Source organism: Perca fluviatilis, chromosome 2 (genome assembly GCF_010015445.1).
Source record: "Perca fluviatilis chromosome 2, GENO_Pfluv_1.0, whole genome shotgun sequence".
Classification (NCBI taxonomy): domain Eukaryota; kingdom Metazoa; phylum Chordata; class Actinopteri; order Perciformes; family Percidae; genus Perca; species Perca fluviatilis.
Window position 1 is genome coordinate 9,694,738 of NC_053113.1, and position 6,827 is coordinate 9,701,564.

General features: G+C 43.8%; 1 pseudogene; it reads left to right on the top strand.

Annotated features, from left to right (window-relative positions):
• LOC120551174 overlaps positions 1–5,029 on the top strand; it is an 18,536-nt pseudogene extending 13,507 nt beyond the window's left edge.
• The last annotated feature ends 1,798 nt before the right edge of the window (positions 5,030–6,827 follow it).

Consider the following 6,827-nt stretch of genomic DNA (forward strand, 5'->3'; position numbering starts at 1 on the left):
AACGTATTAGACCTACTGGTTTTTACACATTTTCTCATTCCCGCGAGAAATTGAGCTACATTCCTTTTACATAATCATAATATTTTAAAGGAAATTGCACAAAACCACAGGAAAAACGTGATTCAGTCCCTACAGGGATACAAATATAATGAGCTACTAGTGACAACTATGGAGGGAAAGTGCAGTCGGCTGGTATAAACAGCATTTGGAGGTATTTGACATAGCCTGAGCCTGTCGGTTCCATGTTGTTATAAACGATGATATGGTAGCCTACGATATGAATTTTAAGTTCATACGCACGAATAGTAGGCTATTTCATAAAGAAAGCAATTTAATGCCACGGATAATTCTGCACAATGTGTTATAGAAAATAGCCTACCAAAAAGGAGATAAACCACAATGTGCGGTTATGTCACCAAACTTAACACCGCAAGTCATAATCTGCACAACATTTTTTTTATAAAAATGTATAGCCTGTAGCAATACTGTTGTGATTTTTCAATCGTGGTTGTTATTTGTGTGAGATGTTACCACGAGGTCCGCAGTGCTCTCGCCTTCCACCAGCCTGTTGTTGTTGTTGTCGTCGTCAGCATTCTGACTGCCCCGCCTAAATCAACGCCTTTTTCTGCGGTTCATAATTTAATATAGGCTACAAGGTGTTGGTGTTTGTTTGGCTATCTTTAGAGGGGGTCTGCTGTCTGACTGCGGCAGTAATAGCTTAGCGAGACTGTATCCATGTCTGTGGAACAAGCCGTGGTGATGTCAGAGATTTCTCCTCCTTGCACTCCACGGTGGGGGGATCTCTGTGCGTTGAGTCACGCAGCTGTCAAAGATAGCTGTCACCGAGTGGCCTTTGCGGATCAAACACAGTGTCAATGTAGTAAAGGGCTTTGAGCCGAAGGGACGCAGAGATCTCAGGTAACCCCTTACGTCTCCAAACAAGGGCGACCAGAAGAGAAAACTATTTTAAAAAAAGGGGAAAGAAGCGAGTTTGGATGAATAAGGATTTTCGGATATTCGGATACACGCTGGGGATATCTGGAGAAAAGAAGAAAAACATTGCACTAACACAAAGACAATTTCTTCTGCGCTTGCAGGAAAAAGGGCGCGCATTTTCGGAACAAGATGAAGACGAAAAAAGGGTAGGTTGATGCTTTGAGAAAAATAAAGTCAAAATTAGTTTAGATAACCGGAGGCAGCGTAAAGACGGGATTAACAGAGCGATTTCCCCTCATATGCAAAACCATGCAGTCTATTGTTTCCTTTCCAGACATGACAGGGGGCTTTTTCTGCCATGCTGGCGCGATGTCAAAAGTCAATATAGCTTAAGTTTGCACATTATTTGTGTTCTTCTACATATGTTTTATTCAAGTTTGTGACACAATCCAACACACCGCGCTGTTTCTGCCATGCGTTTTGTTTTTCTTGTCACGGTGTAATTAGGCTAACTTCAGAGCTCACATAAAATGTCAAAACAGAATCAAACGAGGCTTGCTTTTAGTTCGAATACAAGTTAATTTGGAGTGACGGACGCTAGCATTTGTGTCGAAGTTTGAAAAAGTGATGGTACGTCAAAGTTTGCGCGACTGTTGTGAGTTTAACCGTTTGAGGCGTTACATTTTGCCAACGTGTAAGCTTTTAAGAAAATCGATATCTAGCATCTTTCAAACTATCGACCACGGACCGAAACACCCTCCGCACCTTTTAAAATTGTATCTAAATCCAAATTTATCCAAATCTCCCCATTGTGAGAAGTTGCTGTTGCCTTGTTCATGGACCCCGTGGTGCAGCGCGCACACAAAATAGGAAACCTCTTACAAGTTGTTTTAAACTGACAAAACCAGCGTCTTAATGACTTTAAAACGTATTTTTCTGCTCACTCTGTTAAACTATGGTATTTCGGAGGGAGTTGCGTGTATGGTGAACTCGATGTTTCCGTGAGAAACTTTGAATTGCATACAAAGAACCACGCAGCCCTAGATTCTTTTGTTTAGTCTGAAGACGCTGAATTGCAACAGGTCTCCCCTCCCCCTTCCCCTCTCTCCAGCCTACGTAATTACCTCATCCTGTTGGCCGCTCAGACTCAGGAACTTTCTTACTCCTTTCCCACTGCTTCAAAGCAGTCTGTATAGGGAGTAGATTAGATATACTCTGAATCTTATTACTGTATTTCCATAATGACGTCTGGGCTGCATGCATAGTAAGCTGCTGGTATCCATGTGTAAATAGTTATTTATATGAATATTTTTTTATATTTATGACTTGACCCTGCCTTTTTTTTTTTTTTTTTTACTATAATGTAAACATATGGTGAAAACGACACTTAAAAAACAGACAAAACTCTTATCAAAGTTGTAATGGTTCATAAGCAGGTCCCCCTAAATGTAATTCAAAGGCCCAAATCCTCTTTGATCATAATTGACCTTTAGATTAGACACGCGCCAAAAACGCCAAATTAAATAGGAAAGTACTCTGTAATCTGCACAAAAACACTGCGGCCTTTCTTCAAAACAAAATCTCTTTTATACAGGGATTGTTCTTGTGGTCAGCCCAGTGTACTTTTACTTATCCAAGCATGCAAGGTGTGCTCCCAGTCTGTGCAATAGACCTGACTTGTATTTGTCCAGGCAGGTTTTATAACTGACACAGCATCAGGCCAGCCTTACTGTACGTCCCCCTGCCCTCATACTCCCTCTCCTACCCCTCCCACCTCTCCAACACCCTCCTTCTCTCCCTATATGAATCATATGGCTGAACTTGACAGCTTGCTTTGACACATCAGCTGCCTCCAAGACAGCTTGTGTTTGGTGAACGGCTGCAGCAGAGCAGCTAGGAGACTGACAACAGGGTGGCTAACATAAGAGGATACGGTATTCTTTTGTGTCCTGTTCGTTCGCCTCTCTTTAACCTGCTTGGCGCAGGTTTGATGATGCTGTGGGAGTGAGACTGATGGTGGCGACAGCGTGGACGCTTTTCCTTGGGATTTGTCGTCCAGCCCGGGGAGCAACGGGAAGAGGGTACGCGGGGGGAATCGCCCAAGGAGTTCTGTTCAGATCCTCAGGGACTGGTTGTCGTACGAAGCACCGTTACAACGCTTACCTCTCTGAGCAGGAGAAAGCCCTCCTGTCCAAGCAGACTCAGCTCTCCACACTACGGTGTGGACACAGATGGTTGACAACAAGAGAGATGTGACAACAAGAGAAGATTACCGGAGCTTTTGGCGTCTAGTAAACCCTTAGAGTGTAAACAGACCACTGTAAAAAGTGAAGAGGAGGCAAGTGTCAGCTTGACGGAGTCATTTCCTGTCTAGATGACAAACAAAACATGACACACAAACAGTGAATTGAAGGTCATTCAACCCCGGCTTAATGTTGCAACATACGTAAAGTCAGACAACGTGAGTAAACTCACTCCCGTGTTGCTGTGGGTTTGGCTGAGGCACTGGGACAGGAATTCCCTCCCTCCAGCCCCTTTCCATCCCAGCTGTCTGGGAACAATGCAGAGTCATTTACATGGTTAGAGCTTCAAGTCTCTCCAAGCCAGTTACGACTAGCCTGGTGGACTGAGGAAAAAGAAGAGATGACCATGATTACTGCAATGACAAAGGAGATTACTTTTTATTGAAGACTACTTGAAATACAGGGATTAGAAATTACAAACTAGACTTTTTAACATTAATATTTAGCTTCTCATACTTTGAGATGTTATCATAATCTTTTGTCTGTTTTTTTTTTTTTTTTCTTCATTTCTGCAGTGCGGAAATGACTTATAGAAAATGCGAATCATGTGAAATACACAGCCTCTGGTATGAAGTGAGTCGATGGGTGGTGTTTAGCCTTTCTTTTGATTTCTCTCCTGAAAACACAGGTGCAATCTGCACCTGGGGATAAGTGTACCAGCAGATTTTTTTGTGTAAATTGCATGGCAGAAGATAAGTGAACCATGTAATGCAGCTTTCTCACAGCATGGATCTTTGTTGTGGTCTTCTCCAGGTGTGCAACTGGTTCATTAACGCACGGCGGCGACTTCTTCCAGAGATGCTGAGGAAAGATGGCAAAGACCCAAACCAGTTTACCATATCCAGAAAAGGTAGCAAAGCAGGCGACAGCTTCTCTGACAGCTCCCAGTCTCCAAAACACAGCAGCCCTGCAGCCGGTAAGGAGGAGAGCTCGTACAAACGTGTTCTCCACCCTCCAGCTTCGGAACCCGCCATGCCCGGGTGTCCTGAGGAAGGCAGCGTCTCCTTCCATACCCTCTCCAACCTCCTTGTCCCCTCTCCAGGGCTCATGCCCACCCGGCCTTCTGTCATCTGTCACACCACTGTCTCCACAGCAATGCAGGCCAGCCCAACAGCCTCCCACCCCTCTGTGCCAGGAATGAACTGTGACAGGGCAGCTGAGCTGCTGCAGGCTGCACAGGTTCAGGCGCTGCTCAGGTGCCCAGATGAAGGGCCAGGCAGCCAGCCGCTCCCCACCACTACCACCATCCTCAGCAGCACCGGCATGGAGGGCAACCTGAGCCCCCGCAGCGGGCTGTTCAACACCCCCCCCCACCCCTCCAGACCTCACACAAGACTTCAGCGGCTTTCAGCTCCTGGTGGACGTGGCCCTCAAACGGGCTGCAGAGATGGAGCTGCAAGCCAAACAGCTGGTCTCCTAAAAGTGACAGAAGAAGGAGGAGAGGGAATAGAGACTTGACTTTGTGTCCTAACTATGGAACTCCTGAGTTCAGTGACTTGTCTGCACGCAACAGAGAACAAATCCACATAAAGCCTGATCATTTCTATTTTTGGTATACCAATAAAATTGATGAGGATGTTTTTTATTGAAAAAAAACTATCGAGGTGCCTTGGCTGTAAGTTGTTAATTCATTTCACATACATGCGTATGTATCTACATGTGTATCTTATTTGCACACAGGGACCAAAAATGTTATCAGAGAAATGCTGCCTGTCTTATGTCTTTCCATTATACTGTACATCATTTTAGAGAACGGAGAATGAACTAGAATCAGACCTACTTCACAGACCAATCGGGTCGCGCGTCACACGCGTTACTGTTATACATTTCAGAGATCAGTTTATGATTGGTCTGCCTCATTTGTTTGCACACCAAAGGCAGAGGACAGTCATCTCAGTGTCTTAAACATACTTTGCTCTTAGCATCTATGACAAACTTATTCACTACTGTAGTAAATATTATGTTTTCATGAGTATAAGTATAGTTTTGATTTTGATTTTACTTTTAGCTATTTTAAAAGAAAGAAAGAAACCTACTATGCTTTTTTTTACTCTTTTGCCCACCAAAGGGATATTTCAATGACCAATGTAGCAGGTTCTTAGTCCGAGCCTTCATCCCATCACTCAGCTTAAAACGATGGCCAGTGGACTGGAAAATTAAACACTAAAGATGTCTTTTCTGCATTTGCTGTTTCATAACCTGACAAAAGACAGCATATTTTGAAATCACCAAAAAGCATTTTCATGTATAATAGGACCATGTGTATAGTTAATGTGACATGATGCCCAATGATGTGATTTCTTTTCATACTGTGCAATGTTTGTGGCAAATAGGGTCACATGGGATTCAAATAAAGTTTTGTTTTTCTACATCTCAGAATTGATCGTTTGGTATGTTCCCCCTCGCAATCCCATTTAGATCATCACGCACAATCATACAGGCTGTATTCTTGTAAATCCTACTGAACTTTGTGAAGATTACTGATTCATCCGTAAGGATAAGGAGAGTGTATTGAGTCAGAATGTTCAGTAAATAAAAGGAGAGAGAGCGGGAGGACAGAAATAGCAGAGCATTCATGTCTTTCCACAGGCTACCGTTAGGCATTCAGAAACATTCCTGTGTGTGAGAGGTTTACAACAGCTCCTGCCAATTAGCATAATCCTGCATAAATTAACACGAGCAAACGGGCAGACGTCAACAGTTTCTTGCCAACAGGGCTTTATGTGGGCCTGCATCTCAATAGATTCAATGTAAGTCAGCTTACAACTGAGTCGCTGGCTCGTTCAAGGCTAGGAGGACAGCTGTTCCCTTCTGGTCCTGCTAAAGCTCTCCATTGGCCTCCAATAGGATTTGTTGTCTTTTGCTGAGACAGCCACCCTTTTATTTATTACATGTTCTTCTCTGAAGCTTAACAATTGTCTATTTTTCTGATTTGAAAGGAATTAGAACCTTTACTGAGGTTGTTTCTTCTTTCATTAAGAAGAACCCAGGAACATTCAGAACTCCCATCTTCACTAATCCGCTAGCTTGAATATGCGGTTGGATCGAAAAGCAAATATAAAAGTAATTACTTAATCATATTTTATTGGCTAAGCAGTGGCTGGAACATTGCACGAAATGTCAACAAATGTTTACAATGCATTTTGAGTTTTTCACCGTTTGTCGGATGTTGCTTGTCAGAAGTGACAGCTCTTGTGGGGAGGTTGGGTCCAAACTTGGGGATGTAATCACTAATAAGGGTTTAAACAGACCTCCAGGCGCACAGTGGAGCGTTGTAGCCCACCATGGTGGGCCATCTGAAAGGTAGACTGACCCTGGGCCACACTTTATACAAAGACGACACCCATTTCGGCGAACCCCTTTTTCACCCCCTTCTTCTCTCCTGAACTCTGGCCACTGAGGTCAGCATGCCTCCCTCCGCAATGACTGATGTGTGAATGACGAATCACCAGAAGCTGCATGTACAGGAGCGTCAGGGCTAAACCAAGGCCAAAAGTGCTGTCTAATTATGGGGACCCACCCCTGCGGAAGGGGAATGCCCTAAAAACACACCATGCTGGCCTTGTAATCTGTTTAATTATATTCCAA